Source organism: Bactrocera tryoni, unplaced genomic scaffold (assembly GCF_016617805.1).
Source record: "Bactrocera tryoni isolate S06 unplaced genomic scaffold, CSIRO_BtryS06_freeze2 scaffold_25, whole genome shotgun sequence".
NCBI classification, from domain to species: domain Eukaryota; kingdom Metazoa; phylum Arthropoda; class Insecta; order Diptera; family Tephritidae; genus Bactrocera; species Bactrocera tryoni.
Window position 1 is genome coordinate 11,775,779 of NW_024395977.1, and position 20,637 is coordinate 11,796,415.

General features: G+C 33.5%; 1 long non-coding RNA gene across 1 annotated transcript; it reads left to right on the plus strand.

The window, feature by feature from the left end:
* Positions 1-1,868: 1,868 nt before the first annotated feature.
* LOC120780901 lies at positions 1,869-19,063 on the plus strand. Its single transcript, XR_005705958.1, has 3 exons — positions 1,869-1,879; positions 5,567-5,570; positions 18,926-19,063. It is a non-coding gene; the product is annotated as an uncharacterized LOC120780901 (long non-coding RNA).
* Positions 19,064-20,637: the final 1,574 nt, after the last annotated feature.

The following is a 20,637-nucleotide window of genomic DNA, read 5'->3' on the forward strand; positions in this document are numbered from 1 at the left end:
AGTCTTTACAAATTAGGAGTAAGGGATTTTCTTTCGAACAAAAGTTCATATAAATTTCTTGTGATGAAATGTCACTGAAATGCCATTTGCAGTATGATAGGAAATTTGATAGGGTGATAGGTCTTGAAGATTATGGCGATGAAAATCGCACATCTAGAATAGCCACAACTGCAATGACCATAATGGTGCAAGGTATAGGTGGGGAACCTTGGTCCCACCCGTTAGCTTATTTCTTTATTAGAGGCTCATGTAAAGGGGATGTCCTCAAGAAATATATTCTTGAAGCCATTACCCAACTTCAAAATATAGGGCTAGTTCCTTGCCATTTTGTTTGTGACCAGGGTACCAATTTTCAAAATTTAGCCAATTTGTTAGGTGTTTCAATGTCACGGCCTTTTTTCAACGTTAATGGTAAGGAAATATGTTTTTTTACGATAGCCCCATTTATTAAAATGTAGTCGAAACTGCTTACAAAATATGAAAAATAAAGTTGATTATAAAAATAGTCGCGTATGTTGGTCAGATATAGTCCATTTTTATAAACAGGACTCTAAGTCGAGTTATCGGTGTGCGCATAAATTAACCGATGCTCATATTTACCCCAATACCTTTCAAAAAATGAAAGTTAAATTCGCGTCTCAAGTGTTAAGTAATACGGTCGCTTCGGGTATGCTTTCTCTTTACAGCTCGGGAGCCTTAAGCTCAAATAGTATGAGCTTTATTAATACCGCGGATTTCGTTTCTTTTTTCAATAAATTAGTCGATATCTTTAAAAGTAGTTTCACTGAGGCCATTGTACCCACTAAAAAAGTTTTTATAAGTTCCCCAGAGCAAAATCAGTTTTAGATGAGGCAGAAAAAGTTTTAAAAACAATTCGGGTCGTAGATGAGTTAGGAAACAACACAACACATAATTTCAATTTTATCAAGGGGTGATTAATTGATATTAACAGTTTAAGACGATTGTGGCGATTGCTGTCACACTCAGGATTTCCTTACCTAAAGACAAGACGACTATGTCAGGACAGTTTAGAGCATTTTTTTGGTCAGATTAGAAGTAGGGGAGGTACTAGAGTTACACCTTTCATGTTTTCTAGTTTATTTAGGAAGTCGTGGGGTTTACGTTACGTAAATATCGTAACAAAAGAACCCGAAGCCACAGTTATTTCAGAACATAGCCATAATGTTCTTCTTAATGCGTGCAATGATTCCGTTTTAAGTGACCTTTCTTGGCAGGATTTCCAGGGTTTACCATGGCCCGAACACTCCATTGTTAGATCCATTACTTTAGATAGTAGTTTAGAAATTAACTTTTTAAAGGAAAATGCTTTTAATTATTTTTAAAATGCACACATGCCTCCTGCCATTACCTTATTTAGGAGATGAAATTCCTTCTGATGAATTCATCTTTATACACCAAAATCAGATCGATAAATGCAACTTAGTAAAGCCGCCTCAAGAATTTGTTGCATTTATTAATAATTTAGAAATAAAATTTGTTGAAGAATTTGACAGAAATTGTCATAAAATAGGATTAGGAGAAATTCTTTTTACTAAATTAAAAGATATTAGGCCCTTCTTGTGTTGTGAAGACTGTGACCCAAAGGTAGTTATTGCTCTATTTATTAGAATTAGAATTTATTTTGTGACAAAATTTTTAAATAAAGATTTATCATTACCCAATTTTAAGAATAAAATTTTGTGTGTTTCACATTTGTAGTTTTTATTTTCCTTTTTTAGCGGTTGAAATGAGCCAAATATTTTATACTAAAATAAGATTTTTTAAGCAGATTCGCTTTAAGAGGCTCTAAAGTTAGAACGATAAGGATTAGAAAGTTTTTAATTACAAATTAGAATTTGGGGCTTAAATATTGGCATTTGTATATACATACGTTTATTTTTATAGTTTTAAGTATTATATTAAGATACTGTGATATGAAGCGATATTTTTTTTGTTATTTTTTTATATTATTATATATGAATTGTTATCGTTTTGCTTTTTTTTCATTTTTTTATGTAAATAAATTTTTAATGGGTGATATAGGCCTACTGGGGAACCGAGAACTTAAAAATAACTTCGGTAACGCGCTCTTTTGCATACCTGCATACCATAAAAAAATGAAAAAACACAACGATAACAATTCATATTGTATAAAAAAATTAACAAAAACAATATCACAGAATTTTAATAAAGTATAATACTTAAAACTATAAAAATAAACGTATGTATAAATGCCAACATTTATGCCCCAAATTCTAATTTGTAAATTAAAACTTTTTAATCTTTATCGTTGTAACCTTAGAGCCTCTTAATGCGAATTTGCTTAAACAACCTTATTGAAGTGAAAACTTCTTATGGCGCGTTGGGCACTTTTGTGGGTGAGCATTTTCAGCGATTCTCGCGACAGATGAGATTTTACACAGATATACTCCGTGTGTATTCTTATAATATATTTACATATGTATACTATACGCGCTCTTTGCATGGGCATTCGTCCGTGCTCTCGCGACAAACGAGATTACATACCTATATGTATACTCAGACAGAGAACATAAAGACATAGAGAAGGTGCAAATTGAATTCTGTATGATGTTCGATTGGACGGCTAACAGAACTTACAAGATTTCTATGCAGAATTTCACCATTCTCGCTGCTATTTAGCAGAAATGAGCACGTTCTCTGGCAGAAAACGACTGAATTCATGCCAGAATGAATAAAGAGAAATGCTTTGAAGAAAAATATACAAAGTCACACAAAGAATGTAAAGAAGCATTCTCTGAATTACATATGTATGCGCGATTTATCTTGTATCATATAAACCATTTTTTCAGAAAAATGATAAAAATTTTAATTCTTTTAAAAAATCGTGAAAAACTTGGTAAAAAATAATTTAATTATATTTTTTAATTTCTTCAAAGAAAATTGTTGAGCTTCATGAAATATGCATATTCGCATTATTTCGTTTTCATTTCCATATTTGCACCAATAGAATTTCTATGGCATATAGGTACATATGTGTACATATATTATTTCTTTAGCACATTTGTCTGTATGTTTACGAAAGCAAACCGAAACTGGCGTTTTGTAAAAGAGTCAAGTGCGGAACACATTGAGCGGGACAGACTGCAAGCGATATCTGTCAAATATTAAAATACACACGTTCTTATGGACACATTTATGTAGTTGTGCAGCTGCCTCAATAACTGTGTCCCTAAGAACGTGTGTATTCTAATATTTGACAGATGTCGTTTGCAGTCTGTCGCGCTCATTGTGTTCAGCACTTGTGTGATGATAGAAAATCCAAGCTGTGCCGAAAAAAAATAAACGAATGGCCGCCGATTGTCAACGCTTCCTTTGCCGCTGTAACAGCTTTGCCTACAAACGTGCGTAAATATGTATGTACTGTATGTATACGTATGAGTGTGAATCAGTGGTTGGCATTTCTTAGCACAATTGTGCAAACTAACTTCACAAGTACGCTTACGCTCTATCGTTCAGTCGTTTTCGAGCCAGCAACGAATTAACATCACGTAAGGCTATAGCGCAAAACCAAATATGCTCTGCGAGAAATATTTTATGATTCTAAATTTCTTTGGTGCCATGCAATGCCTTTTATGTTCCAAGTGTTTTAAAGATAATTGGGAATATATCCTTAAAAGACATTTTGTTAATTTTCATTATACTCGTAATTATTTATAAAATTTGCATAATTATACTCTCGCAACAATGTTGCTAACGAGAGTATTATAGTTTTGTTCAGATAACGGTTGTTTGTAAGTCCTAAAACTAAAAGAGTCAGATATAGGGTTATATATACCAAAGTGATCAGGGCGACAAGTAGAGTCGAAATCCGGATGTCTGTCTGTCCGTCCGTCTGTCCGTCCGTCCGTGCAAGCTGTAACTTGAGTAAAAATTGAGATATCATGATGAAACTTGGTACACGTATTCCTTGGCTCCATAAGAAGGTTAGGTTCGAAGATGGGCCAAATCGACCCACTGCCACGCCCACAAAATGGCGGAAACCGAAAACCTATAAAGTGTCATAACTAAGCCATAAATAAAGATATTAAAGTGAAATTTGGCACAAAGGATCGCATTAGGGAGGGGCATATTTGGACCTAATTGTTTTGGAAAAGTGGGCGTGGCCCCGTCCCCTACTAAGTTTTCTGTACATATCTCGGAAACTACTATAGCTATGTCAACCAAACTCTACAGAGCCGTTTTTTTAAGGCATTTCCATATACAGTTCAAAAATAGAAGAAATCGGATAATAACCACGCCCACCTCCCATACAAAGGTTATGTTGAAAATCACTAAAAGTGCGTTAACCGACTCATAAAAACGTCAGAAACACTAAATTTTACGGAAGAAGTGGCAGAAGGAAGCTGCATCCAGGCTTTTTTAAAATTGAAAATGGGCGTGGCGCCGCCCACTTATGGACCAAGAACCATATCTCAGGAACTACTAGACCGATTTCAATGAAATTCGGTATATAATGTTTTCTTAACACCCTGATGACATGTACGAAATATGGGTGAAATCGGTTCACAACCACGCCTTCTTCTAATATAAAGCTATTTTGAATTCCATCTGATGCCTTCTCTGTATAATACGAGTATAAACATTAGGAACCAATGATGATAGCGGAATAAAACTTTACAAAAATACGGTATTTGAAAAATATTTAAATGACGAATAATGAAATCTCGATTATCACTTTACCATGCGAGAGTATAAAATGTTCGGTGACACCCGAACTTAGCCCTTCCTTACTTGTTTTAATTCCAATTTCTCACTGGGCTACTTGTTTTCGTGCTCACCAACACAGTGACAGATCCTCTCATGCCGACCACTGGTGTGAATACATATTGACGCAGATTTTTGCGAGTCACGGAAAAATGTTTTAAAATAGATAAATATTATAAATCGACAACTGCGTTGTTGCCACTTTTCTCACTTCTTTCTGTGAAGAAGCATCAGAAAATTGTTCAATTTATGATTTTTAGCTTTTGCCATCGTCGCGAAAGGACGCTTGTTGGCAAAGGCATGCTCGGGGAGATGTTACCGCGTCTGTTTTTATGAATGAAGCGAGGTAGCTTGTGGAATTTGCGCCTGCGTTTGTGAATGAAATCGTTTTTATTGTAAAATTATCTACATTTGTCCTTCGCCAATTTGGCTGCCATATTGACTTGTGATGCTTCTGTTATTTGAGACAATTGTTTTTGTAGAACAATGTTTCAATTTTTTGTTGGTGACATATTCACATGTGTACGCATATGTATGTTTGTATGCTTGTGCATTATTTGTTCGGAAGTGTATCCAAATATATGTACATATGTATAAGTATAAATGAATGTATATGGACATGCAGATCAATCCGCTCACATGTAATATATTAATAAGTGATAAAATCATGATTTGAATTTCTGAATGCGCACATGCGTATACATGCAATCATATGAGCAGATAATAAGATTAATATGATAGACGATATAATGTATTTATATATTGTTGTGATAAGTTCAATTTCTATTACTAAGAAACATTATACAAAAATATTTATTAGTATAGTCTATTATGTAAAAATCAAATAAAATTATTAAATATGCAAGTCCAAATTGGCTATAAATATTACTATTCATGCATTCATACAAAATTGTACGCATATCATAATTATGTTTACATGCCAATATGGAAATGCCGACGGCAAACGCAAAAGTATACATATTTGCATACATTGCGATTGCCTGGTTCAAAACAAAAATTTAAGCATGAAAATATCACAATGCTGTGGTTGGGAGTATCATCATGGGCATGCATACATATGTATATTTATGTCTTCATATTCTTGGGTATGTGAGACAGAGAACACAAAACAATATAAGTTCAAGTTTTCACTTCTGCCTGCACTCCTGGAGTGCAACCCCCTCGGTTTTAGTATTAAATATTTAGCTCATTGCAACCACTAAAAAAGGAAGATAAAAACTACAAATGTGAAACACACAAAATTTTATTCTTAAAATGGGGTAGAGATAAATCTTTATTTAAAAATTTTGTCAAAAAATAAATTTTAATTCTAATAAATAGAGCAATAACTACCTTTGGGTCACAGTCTTCACAACACCAGAAGGGCCTAAGACCTTTTTATTTTGTAAAAAGAATTTCTCCTAATCCTATTTTATGACAATTTCTGTCAAATTCCTCAACAAATTTTATTTCCAAATTATTAATAAATGCAACAAATTCTTCAGGCGGCTTCACTAAGTTGCATTTATCGATCTGGTTTTGGTGTATGAAGATGAATTCATCTGAAGGAATTTCATCTCCTAAATAAGGTAATGGCAGGAGGCATGTGTGCATTTTAAAAATTTTCAAATAAAGGTAGCCGCAAAAATTATTAAAAGCATTTTCCTTTAAAAAGTTAATTTCTAAACTACTATCTAAAGTAATGGATCTAACAATGGAGTGTTCGGGACGTGGTAAACCCTGGAAATCCTGCCAAGAAAGGTCACTTAAAACGGAATCATTGCACGCATTAAGAAGAACATTATGGCAATGTTCTGAAATAACTTTGGCTTCGGGTTCTTTTGTTACGATATTTACGTAACGTAAACCCCACGACTTTCTAAATAAACTAGAGAACATGAAAGGTGTAACTCTAGTACCTCCCCTACTTCTAATCTGACCAAAAAAATGCTCGAAGCTGTCCTGACATAGTCGTCTTGTCTTTAGGTAAGGAAATCCTGAGTGTGACAGCAATCGCCACAATCGTCTTAAACTGTTAATATCAATTAATCACCCCTTGATAAAATTGAAATTATGTGTTGTGTTGTTTCCTAACGCATCTATGACCCGAATTGTTTTTAAAACTTTTTCTGCCTCATCTAAAAAATGGTTTTGCTCTGGGGAACTTATAAAAACTTTTTTAGTGGGTACAATGGCCTCAGTGAAACTACTATTAAAGATATCGATTAATTTATTGAAAAAAGAAACGAAATCCGCGGTATTAATAAAGCTTATAGTATTTGAGCTTAAGGCTCCCGAGCTGTAAAGAGAAAGCATACCTGAAGCGACCGTATTACTTAACACTTGAGACGCGAATTTAACTTTCACTCTGTGAAAGGTATTGGGGTAAATATGAGCATCGGTTAATTTATGCGCACACCGATAACTCGACTTAGAGTCCTGTTAAATATTGGCTCAATAATTAAATTGATATCCGGTGTTTAGGTGTGTTCTCATTTAGATCTTCGAAAACATCTGAACGTTTGAGCCAACATTTTCGCCTATTAAAAGAAACAAAATAAAATACGAAATATTATATATAATCATAAAATATGTATAATAATAATAGTTGAAAAAGTGCATATTTAATGAATATTTAAAAGTACGATTTTTTTTATAAATCATAAATATTCAATGATAAATCGTTACTTTAAAATGATTTATTTAATTAATTAACGGCAATGGCAATAAATTGACAGTTACGCTCTGAACACGTAGAGCGCGACAGACTGCAAGTGACATTTGTCAAGTATTAAAATACACACGTGCTTGAGGACACAGTTATTGAGGCAGCTGCACGACTACATAACCGTGTCCATAAGAACGTGTGTATTTTAATATTTGACAGATGTCGCTTGCAGTCTGTCGCGATCTACATGTTCAGCACATCAACTTAAAAATACCCGGAATTTCAATTTCATTATCCAAAACTAATATTTTAATTGCACAATCGAAACACTTATTTCATCGAAATTTTTAACCAAGTCATAAACACTTTTTGCACTATTTAACGTTTTTTACTCACCGTTCGATATCCGTTCCACTGTTTGGAAAGCTAAATATTCTGCCTCCCTCGCTGCAGCCTGCAACACATTTCTTCCAACTGCTGGTTGTTTTCGGCATTTTGTCTGTAAAATGAAATAAAAAAGTATTAAATAAATGCAAATTTTTTTAATAAAAATTAAAATATACTCACATCTTTCAATCTGCGTGCTGTTTCGCATTCGGTATTCTTCGAAATAATGGCCGTTACGCCGTTAAATGGCGGGATTTTAATCTGGTCGTCCCTCTTTTCCAATTGCTAAACGTCAAAACCTACTGAACTCGATTAGCTGTCAAAGTTCAGTAGGTTTTGACGTTTAGCAATTGCTCTCTCACTTCCAGTGAGGGAGGAGTTAAGCATCTCTTTATCTCTGCTTGTGTGCTTTGATATAAAATATATAGAGAATATACATACATATGTATGTATATAAATTATATGCAGAGTCGTTTGCGCATTGTAAATATGCGAATCTGTAAGCGTACATTCCTTAACATCGGAAACAGCATAACTTTTCCCATTTAACACTGAAAATGCTCAATTCTGCTATTTTCGTGTCCCCTGATGTTAAATGTGGTGAAACACGCTAATAATTTTTCTGTGGCGAGGTGAAACACGCTCATCCAATTTATTGAATAAACTATCTATCATCAGTTTCTGAAAAAAATTCATAATATTGTATGCTTTCATTGTGTACCATATGTAGTTCCGGTCATAATCTGTACTTTTTAACCTATAACTTGTATAAAATATTAATTTTTGAATGCTTACGTTTAGTTCATACAGTGGGGAGCAAAAGTGATTATACGCTCAACATTTTCATGTTTGAGCGCTCATAAAAATAGTGGTCAAGGTGCTTTAAAGACAAAATATGTCTTTAAAATCGTGTTGAATTGTCATCGCCATCGCATCTATGGAAATTAATAAAAATGTTAGTCGGTGGCCACCTGGAAGAGCACTTGGTAGAATTGGATAAGTCTCATCTGTGAAAAAGTAAACCAGCTCTATCAGAGAAAAATACTAAGGTTGAAATTTGCAAGGGAACATAAAAACTGGACTGTAGATGACTGAAAACGTGTTATCTGGTCGGACGAATCTAAGTTTAACCGTTTTCAGTCGGATGAAAAGCAATGTTGATGGCGCAGGCCCGGCGAGAAACTTCAAAAATATCATGTAAAACAAATCGTAAAGCATGGCGGTGGAAATATAAAGGTTTGGGGATTCTTTACGTGGTGACACGTTGAATTATTGCATAAGATTGATGGCATTATGCGAAAAGAAAATTATTTACACATTTGCGAAACCTATCTTCTCAATTTTTTGAAAAAGAGTGCGTACTCCGCAAAGGAAATTATTATTTTTCAACAAGATGAGGACCGCAAGCACACTGCGAAAACTGTTCGCAAATGGCTGGCAAACCATACATTTAAGCTGATTGAGTGGCTAGCTCAAAGCCCCGACCTCAATTCAATTGAGAACTTAAAACGGCGGGCAGTACCAATTTGGCCCATCGAACCTTGAAGGCCTTTGGAGGCGAGTAGAAGTGGAGTGGAATCAAATTCCAAAAGAAATAGTACAGAATGTGGTTGAGAGTATGCCAAATCGCATAAAAAATGTTGTATCAATTTTCTCTTTTTTTTATAAGGGTGCAAAACTGAGTACATGCGTTATGTTCTTTGTTTTTGGTTCTTAACTAATACATTATTTCTCTGTTTATTTCATTAGAAACGCATATTTGATGTAAACTAAATACATACTTATTCTTGGAAAAAGAGTTATATTCATTTACTTCATGCGTTAAGCTTTTATGAGCGCTCAAACAAGAAAGTGTTGAGCCTGGAACCACTTTTGCTCCCCACTGTATATGCTACAGAGTATTTTAGTTTTGTTTACCTAACAGTTCTACGTATCACCTAAAACTAATCGAGATATATATATGTATATATAAATGATCAGGATGTCCGTCCGTCCGTGCAAGCTGTAACTTGAGTAAAAATTGAGATATATTGATGAAACTTGGTATGCGGGTTCCTTAGGACAAAAAAATTATGAGTTCGTAGATGAGCGTAATCGGGCGTATTTCCCCGGCTTTGATTCTTGCATGTTGCAGGAGTATAAAATGTTCAGTTGCCGAACTCAGCCCTTCTTTGTTTTAAAATCACAACAAAAAACGGCGTTGATGTTTTCGTCTATATGTCGAAGGCTACTTTATTAGATTATGGGCGAAGGTCGCAAATGCATTCATTAAAATTAAATGCGACATCTTACATAAAAATTGCGGAATAACTACAGTGTTGATAAAAAGGTCTATTATAATTGCAGATAAACATGCATACAATTTCAAACTGATTCTTACTCAAAAATAATACAATTGTTAAATATTGGGAAAAGTGAAATAGAACTGCATCCAAATATGCAGTGCAATGGGTCATAACTGGCTCAGTAATCAGTCGATGAATATTATACCCCGTGCATCTCAAAATACTGATGTCATAACCTTGCCATCCGACTTTTTCGTCTTTCCACACTTGAGGACTGGTTCATAATGTGCAGTCCACTAAACTGACTGTCGATTGGAATCCAGTGTGAAATGATGGATCCATGTTTCTATTGTCACATACCGACGCAAAAATTCGGTTTTAATACGATTAAACAGCACTCAAACACTCCTCAGAATCAGCAATTCTTTATTTTTGTTGGATTATGAACTTGCTCGGCACTCATTTTGCACAGGGCTTCCGCGTCTTAAAGGTAAACTACCTTCATTGTCCACGGTGCTCATTTCGCTTCTTTCCAATTAGCAAATTTCTTGTCACTGGTTGATTTCCCTGGTGCAGATCCCAAATTCAACAGTATTTTGTCCTCAAAAACCAATGCTATGTTAACATACGAAATGCTTCTTGATCCATTTTTTGTAAACTAATACAAGTTGCTTAATCCAAAATGCTATATGCCATTAACTAAGAGTTCAGTTGCCAAATATGTATGTATACGTCTCTTTTAAAAGTAAGGGCTGACTAGAAATCTCTAGATGGTATTAGTAGTACCATCTATGTAACAGCCACAGTAAAGTGTGAGTGGGTCCTTTAGTAATATGTATAAACGAATTTTAATAAAAATATGGTTACTTTCACTGTTTTATATATACAAAAAAAAATATGAAGATGCTTTCATACTTATTTTTGTCAACCACAAACGATTTTATTCGAATATCATTTTATTTAAAATAATAAATGTATTGAATTCATTAATGTTTTATAACAAATGGAAAAAATGTGGGATAAAAAATAAGGGTTTTAATACTGCTGAAAAGATTATGAAATTCACGTCATAAATTCAACCTTTGATTTCTATCATACAATTTCTAAAAATGTCTAACTGATTCTGGCAACTTATCGTCGAGCCTACTTATTTTGATTTCGTATACGTGTGCGTCACAATATTGTGACGACAGGGGAATTCGTTGTTGTCTGAATGCTCCAGTGGCGATGTTTTGGTAAAAAATTACTATATAAGAACTGCCAGAGTGTGAATTAGACACAGTTCTTACAGAGATAAAGAGATGCTCATTGGAAGTGAGAGTGCAATTGCTAAATGGCAAAACCTCCTTCGGAACTAAAAAGCGAAACCACATTTTTTAAGTATTGAAAGTTCAAAAGTCAATTGTTTTACTATTACATTGTAGTAAATGTAGGTTTTTTAGTTTACATGCCCAAAAGTAGCTTCACGTAAAAAGTTGTCTACTCGAATTACGAGTCTGTCTATGCAGTTCGCAGTACAAGATTCAGGTATATAAGTTCAAGAAACTGCATCTCTGCTTAGCATTTAATCCACATAAAGTAGAATTAGAAGAACACACTTGGGTTAATTAATTCTTTAAAAAAGTTGATAACATGCAAAAAACACTGGTAAAATCTACAGAAGCTCGTAAGAATAATCTTTCAACTGCGGAAATAGTGGCTATATTGCCCGCAACTATAACCAAACTTACTAATTCAGTTGGAATCTAAATCGGGCCAGCGGAAAGGGGCACGGTCTGGCTGCCTCAAGCGAATTCCTTGTAATCTTCATTTCACAAATAAGCAAAAATACTAATAATTTTACCGTTAGTGGATGTGTAGACGGCAAAAAGCGTGTACCTACCGTGGATACGGGCGCGTCACATTCCATAATTCGATCTGATCTGGTTAATTAAGAAGTAAAAACATTAGCTGGAGCAAAGTTGCGTACTGCAACTTGAGAAGTGTAAATAGATCTACACCAAATTTACTAATAGGAATAACCAAAGTTGTTGTAAGCCAAACCACAAGTGAAATGAGTGAAAGCGGTCCAATTGAACCTTCAACTTATTGAGTGGAGGCCTTCCTCTTCCTCTGTTTCCCTCGGCGGGTATTGCGTCGAACACTCTCAGAGCCGAAGTGTTTTCGCCCACTCTGACGTCATGATCTAGCCAGCGTGGCCGCTGTCTTTTAATTCGCTGAGCTATGTCAATGTCGTCGAATGCGATATTCACCATAAATTTTCCGCAGAACCTTTCTCTCGAAAACTCGTAACGTCGACTCATCAAATGTTATCATCGCCCATGCCTCTGCACCATAACAGGACGGAAATAATGAGCAGTTTTAAGAGTTTGGTTTTTGTTCGTCGAGAGAGGGCTTCACTTCTCATTTGTAGCACCTGTTCGCTAGAGTTATTGCGCGTTGAATTTCGAGGCTGACATTCTTGTTGGTGTTGATGCTGGTTCCAAGATAGACGAAATTATCTATTGTCTACACCAGCCCTTATTACTCGTTCTTCTGATATGAAGTCTGCTACTTTAACCCTAAATTTCCTGTTTCTTAAATATGACTCCAAAGTTGTATGCAATTCGTACGGTAAAACGTTTTTGATTTTCCATAAATTGCCTTCATGCCAGACCTTATTGAACGTCTGAGCTACATCTAGAAAAATAGCTGAACAGTAATCTCTGTGCTCGAATGCTTTCTTGATTTCGTTAGTATTTATTTATTTATAATAATTCATATAACAAAAAGAGTTTTATTATATAAATACATAAACGCAGCACTGGCTACGAGGCCTTCAGCCGTCTTGTAATTATAACTAGGTGAAAAATTCTAGTTGCTAAGGGTTAGTAAAGATGTAAGTTGCTTAAATATATTTTAACAAATCGTTGGTTTTTAAGAATCTATATACAATCATCACGTTTTTTTCTGAAGGTTCACTTAGTAGTTTTATGAGATCAATGTTGCCAAAGTTGTGGGCTGTTGGGTGAAGCATCGGACAGAGTGTGAGTAAGTGTTTGATAGTAGCGGTGTCATCGCAAAGGGGGCAAATGGATGGGCTTTTACCCGATAGTAAGTGGGCGTGTGTTATGATAGTGTGTCCAATCCTTAATCGAATATATGTCTTCATTGCGCTAGTTGGAACTGTTGACGAGTAGATTATACGATTTCTGGCTGGGTTTATGACCGCGTAGTGATGTTTAAATATTTTCCATTCGCTTGCGTTTTTTTGATGCCATAAAGGAACTCATTCAGTAATTATGCAGATTTTTAAAGAGTTATATTATATATATTTACATTCAGCTGTATGCATATAAATATAAATTGTTGTCTTCTGTTATTTTAGACTATATATGATAGTAATTTTAGACGTATTTATCGCCGTCTTTAAACGCGCTTTCTGGAAACTGTGGTTTTGAAGTCGGTTCTCAAGATTTCTCGAGAACTACTAAACCGATCTTCATGAAATTACACAAGGCTTTGAGATACAATTTTTAAAGACTTGGACGAAGGCTTAATTTTGATTAAAACTATTTGAAAAAATGTCGTGAAATTTTAATTTTTTGTAAAAATGTCTGCTAAAAATACAATTTTCAATTTTTTTTTCTTCATTAAGGTTTTAACTAAAACACTTTTTTTCCCCCTTAAGATAATCCTGTAAGGAGTTTCTAATAAAATATATTTTTTATATAAGAAAAAAGGCTGTTTTTTCCCCGAGGAAACCCTGGCCATGTATCCCTTTAAATGGTGTTATAAACTCAAATAAGTATCTTTAACTTCTTACAGCTGGTGGGGGAAAAATAAAGACTTATGTATCTTGAGTGAGAATTTATTCATTCTGATTTTATTTTGATATTTTCATGGCTTATATAGTATTTTAGGAACTATCTTAAATAACCAAACATATGTGTATGTTTGTATGCATTGCACACCAAATAGGGTTGTTTTTAATTATACAATTTAACACTAATCAAACCAAGCCTTAATATATACCTATTTCTACCATAGCGGGTCAAATGACCCAACTGTATGTTTCATGCTTGAATGTATGAAATATGGATGTTAGGAAGGAAATAAAAATATAAATAAAATTTATTATAATTAATCAAAATAGTTTGTTGAGCATTTCTATTATAAAAGCAAAAAACAAAAAATTTTCGAAGAAAATCGTTCCATATCATCTTTCTTTTGCTTCGCAATTAGTGGTAATTCCCTTTTATTTGACCGAATAGTTCCAACTAACGTAGTTTTTTTGGCTAGGAGTTGTGTTGCTAGGGGTTTGCTTTTGAAGAAGTTGTCTGTGGTCACAGTTCTTCCGCAACCCGTAAATGGCTCAATGAGTTTGAGTACAACATGTTCAGAGAGTGGTACTGAAGAGGGCCTATATTCATCTTTTCCAAGATATGGAAGCGCATTTATGACGTATTTGCTATCGACGTCCGATGCTAACCAAAATTTGATTCCAAATTTATCCGGCTTCTTAGGCATGTATTGCGTAAATCTACATCGTACTTTAGTCGCGAATAGCTGTTCGTCTATAGTAATATTTTCACCCGGTTTGTAACAGTTTTAGCTGTTCTCAATGAAAATATCCCAAATTGCAGATACCAAAGCGAATTTATGTGTGTTCAACCGTTGGATCAGCTGACTTTTTTATCAAAACGAATAAATCTAAGAATTTCGATAAAATTATTTCAGCTCATAGTTTCAGAAAAAAATTTAGGCCCCATATGTTATTCCACAAAAAGGAAATATTCAAATTATTTGCTCCATATGCAGCTCGAGCATATAAAATTCCAATAAATGCATCTAATTTTTTTTAGATAAACTCCAATCGGAACCAAACACTCTCTTTGCTTCTTCTATTGTGCGTGTTCTTATATGGTTTATAATACGGTGGACAATTATCAATGAAAATGTAGTACTAACTTTACCTTTCATTATATGGCGTTTTGCATATCCTGTTGGGTCTACTTTTTGCCTGAAAATGTTATGAAGTGGTGGTCTTCCAGGTGATCCAAACAGATCCATCAATTGCAATATTTTGTTCATTTATTTCTACTTAACTTTCTTCCGAACTTGAGAGTAATCTTATTCTTTTTCGGCCACTACATACATTCACAATATTTGCCTCTTCATCGTCAGTATCTGTAGAATCAAACTCATTTTTATTTGCAACCAATATATCTTCATTTTCTGAAAATTCATCTTCACTAATTTCTGAAAACTCTTCGCCAATATTATTTATATCTTTTAAGAACTTGTACTGTCTTGTTTGAGTAAAAATGATCTGTATTACTATAGCTATCAAAATAAAATATAGGCTAGGTACTTACCAAGACTTTCAATTTTTACCACTTTTTCTTACACTAAAAAGCTATTTTCAATCTAAAATTTGATATTTTCTTGAAATTATTCTGAGCTATTTTCGTTGAACTACTTTACGCAACAGTCTGTCGAAGAATGTGCAACTTACTGACTACAAATATGACTCGATAATCTCATAACACAGAAAAATTCTCTCCGGGTCAAATGACCCGTTGTGGTAGATATCGGTATATAACAAGGATTACTCAGAAAAAACAAAAAAAAAAAAATATTTGTATAACTGTACATTAATTACTTAGAAAAAGTCATGAAGTCAAATGTGCAATCGCAATAAAATTATACGTGCATTTTCAATGCAAAAGTTCAAAATGGGTCATTTGACCCGTTATGGTATGTTTAGTGTTAATACATGTGTGTGTTTAATGTTATCTTATCTGTAAATTTATGACTTGTGTCTCCATGCATTTTTATTACCTATTATTTAATGCGCATTGCATGTAAATACATGTGTCTGTTGATGTACATATGCATATGTGTATGTTCAACCCTGCCAACCATGTGGGTAGATTGCCATACGCTGCGTTAAGATTCTACCCAGTTTTTCCCTCACACGTATGTATGCATGTGATCATACATCTCTGTTGCGCTCATTCAGCAGTGTCATATAAAAAGTTATATAAAAAGAAAGTATATCTATCCTGCTCTAATATCCCCAATCGACGGCTGATGCAGGATCGCATTTTAAACAGCTGATGCAAGGTTGCATTTTTTGATTCCTACCTTAAAAATGTCTTAAAATTTCAAACAAAATTTTTTAATTTTTAAATTGTTAACTTTATTATTTTTAATACAAAGAATACACAATATATTCAATTAAAAAATAATAATTATCATCTGAAAAAAGATTATAAAAAACAAATACCTGAAAATAAAAGAGTGGAAAAGGATTATAAAAGACAAATACCTGAAATAAAATAAAAGTTATTAAAACCTGAAAATAAATAATAATTACATTGAATTCGTTATATCTAAAAGAAAAAGAAAGATTAATTGTATAAAACGGTAATAATATCTGAAAGAAAACATTAATATTATCTGAAAAAATAAAGTATATTAAATACAAATAGAATTTACTCTGAAAGCAAAGATTAATTAAATAAAAATGATAATAACATCAGAAAGAAAAGATAAATATTATTTGATCATTTAAAATATAAAACAAACATTGGTTTTCACATATTATATTGGATTGTGCAGGCCGCCTTAAACGCATAAAATACATATGTACATATGTATGTATTTATTTTTGCGTATTATATTGGACTGCGTAGTCCAATTTCAAAGTACACACTCTTTTTTTCACGTACTTACTTAACAATTGATATTTTCTGCTTCTGAACGAAGCCTAGGTTCCGACTGTTTGTGTGGCAATATATCGGCCTCAAGGCCATTCATTTAATCGGTTCATTGTAGAACGGTTATTTAGGTACCAAAAAATCAATTTTGAGTACCATCGCGGTTGTAATTTTCAATTTTGTCAGGGTTTTGAGGGTAAATCTCCTATGTGCGATGGTACGAGCACGCATGACATTCGTCTTTCAATCGTTTTTTTATTACCCTTTTTTTTTGGCATTATTGACAATTATGTTTTCTCCTTCGCACTCATTCAAATGAATCAAGAAATGAAAGAATCTGTTTTTCATCGCATTTAGGTAAACAAAAAATTACCCGAAATGTGCTTTGTGTGTTAGTGCTTAGAGAAAAAATGTGTAGTTGTATTGAAATATTTGCCACGAGTGGGTAGCCGTGGTTGTCAGGGAATATACATTATTTGATAATAGATATTTACTTTTAATAGTATTTCAGATTTGCTGATATTAAATAAGTAAGCATGTTCATCTCACTACTTAGTGCAGTTAGAAAAATCTGGTCGATACTTCCTCTTACTCCTATATACTCTATATAATGATTGAAGATTGAAGATGTATTTAATATAGTTTTAGCGGACGCGAACTAAAATATAGCAATAAATATAAGTTTAATTCTTTCGCAAAATGTGTTGATATAAAATTTTGCCAACACCTAAAGGAATTTCCCGGACTTTATTTCTTGCAAGTTGCTAGAGTATAAAATGTCTGGTTACATCCGAACTTAGCTCTTCCTTACTTGCTAAATCAAAACATTTTATAAATACTTGTTTTGACTCGTCACCTATTCATTTATTATAAAATTGAAATAAAATATCATACATTTATTTAATATTAATAATTTGAATAAATATAAAGACTGATATCATTTGAATCAAAATTCTTTCTGCTTATTGCAGATGGTGTAGAAATAGAATCTTGATCACCCATACTAGGTGCCCTATTTATATTTTTATTCGTTTTCAAGTTGGGAGCATACTAGAAACTTTCTCTGAAACTGTCCCTAGTTGGGCTTAGCCCTGGTTAATTTTTTTACGAACTTTGCCCAAAGAAAATCCTTTGCCTTTGTTTCGAATTTGAGTTTCTTACAAAATATAAGAAACGATTATCGATTAATATCTATGATGATTTCTGTTCAGTATTTTCAAAATGGCAAACAAGGGTTATTTTTAGTTTTATGATCCGTTAAGTATCAGGTCTAGACACTGGTTTGTGAATAGTAACTAGTCACAAATTGAGATTTTACCTCAAATTGTCTCAAACAGTGACTAGAGATTGCTTACAGTATTGCGCAATAAATTTCGATGTCATTGGATTTATGGTCCAACGATGTGTAATTTAGGACAACCCACCAAACTATATTGTTTAGTCCACCATATGCTCTACTTACAACACACAATTAATTATTGTGGTATTATTGAACCACTTTTTTCACTAGTGAAAGGTAACTAAATAAAATAATTGTTTTTATTGTCTTTGATGTTTATTCATTATTATATTTTTTTTATATAAATTATACATACATCATGTAAATTAATTCATTGAACATACCTTTAAAATAAACAGTTCTTGTAAGATATAAATAAAAGGAGTTTTACTTACTATTCTCGATTGTGGTCCTTTCATTCCGCCTCTAGATTTGAAATATTCATCATCTCTTCTAAGAGAAAATTATGTAGCTACAGCAATGCTTCCAGCAGTTGCTGGATTTCGTGCAATTATCATTGGAGTTATCTACATACATAATAAAATTGACTATAGTAAACTAAATAATAATATACATGTAAATTTCAGTAATTCAATTACCATCAATCAAAATAAAAATAGTACAACATTAACGTTTTACAATTTATATCTTTTTTGAGGAATTATTATATTAATCTGGTGGTATCATTACAATTAAAATAATAAATGGCAGACGCTTGCCTAAAGAATTATTGATTGTTTTTATGAATGTGATACTTATCGTTTTAAAAGCGTAATACTTATACAATTATAAAATGGATCACTTATAGTTTACGATGCATATTATATCATATTAATTTTACATAATTTTTTTCTAGGTAGATGCAAACCACTCCGCCAAAGTTTCCGTTGTAGATAGGAAGTCAATTAAAGACAATGTGTTCACAGGACAGATAACGTATACCGCTGAAGATTTAAACCTTTTAATTCTGGGTATGCACAGCTCAAGAAACAAAGAAGATATTTAAAAAAAATATCGGAAAGCTTATCAAAATAAATTAAATTATTTATGATTAAGAATATTTGTATAAATAATATGCATAGCAAATGATATTGTTGCTAAACAACTTATTTTAATAAATTTCTGAATATAAGTATAATCGGTCGCATCTTTAAGAAACTCTAGTAGTAGTTTCATACTCGCAGCCAACGCCACTAACAAGAAAAATGTGATAACAGCAGAACAAAACAGCAGAGCAGCTGATTGCAGCCTTAACTGCTAAAATTTAATATACTTACATTGATAATCACAGGGCGGAATCACACTATTGGTTGAGCAGATATGGTTTCAAATTCATAAGCACAGAATTTTTTTTAAATAATATACACATTATTAAATTAAACTATTTTTTTACTCTTTAATTAAGTGTTAAACTGGTTAGATCCAGTTTGTTTCTTTTACATATAAGGGCGTTATATAATTGCTTGCCTTTAGGGTTACATAACCGGGAACCCCAGTGAGGGTGTTTCGCAATATAGTCACCTGCTGCAAGAAAGCACTCTCCCAGCGAGTTGAAGAAATCTATATGTAATTTACTTTTCTGTAATCGTGAAACGTGGGGGACAATAAACGGCGGACAAAGTAATGTCACCTTGCTTTGTCTGCACGCATATTGATGTTGTTTGTAGATAATTCTCAGCAGTTCCAGTTAAATAATGGTGTTTAATGCGACTCCTGATTAAGATACCAGTTCCACTATGCGCCTTTTCATCTGGATGATTCGTACAATAGAAGGTATATCCCGATACATTAAAGATGTATTTATTAGTTAGGTGAGCTTCTGCAAGAAACATTATATCAATTTCCTTGTCGTTGAGAGATTTTGACAGCTGTAGTTCATGGCGAGGTATACCATTTGCATTCCATAAAACAATTTTAACCCTCATCGAGACCCTCGGGTCTGGCCAGGCATATTTTGTTTTTAAATATTATTTAAATCTATTTAGAGTGTAGCTTCCAGGTAGCTTCCTAGAATTTTATTGTCTATAGAATTCAGAATAAAAAAATTCAAAGATATCGTATCGAAAAGGACGAAAAAGGATATTATAATATTACACCTTAGTGCACCAATGGTGCTTGGCTAGACCCCATATATTTTGTATGAAAATATATAGACTTTGGATGTTTCTATCACTTCGCACGGTTGGTTTATCTGTTTTCATGTTCGTTACATGTCCAAATTGGCTTGTATGTTTATCTAGGTCAAATACTTTAGCCGCTAGAGAGTTTTAAAGGTTAAGAAAAATGTAATTTTTCTCAAAATGTTACATTTTTTGTGAACGCTATTGGCACGCCCCTGGTAGGCTAGAGGGGAGGTTGACGGCTTTCCTGAATGCCCAGGGGTGAACTAACTCGCAAAATAGTTTTGATCCCCCCGGCCCTATACCCCCCAACTGTAGTGAAACAAACGGGGGGACATGCTTAATACACATTTTCGCCTATTGCCACGCCCCCGGTGGGGCCTTGGGGGCGAATTATACGTTTCCTGAAAGCTCTTTAAATTAGCTAACCGGTGCAATTTATTTGACC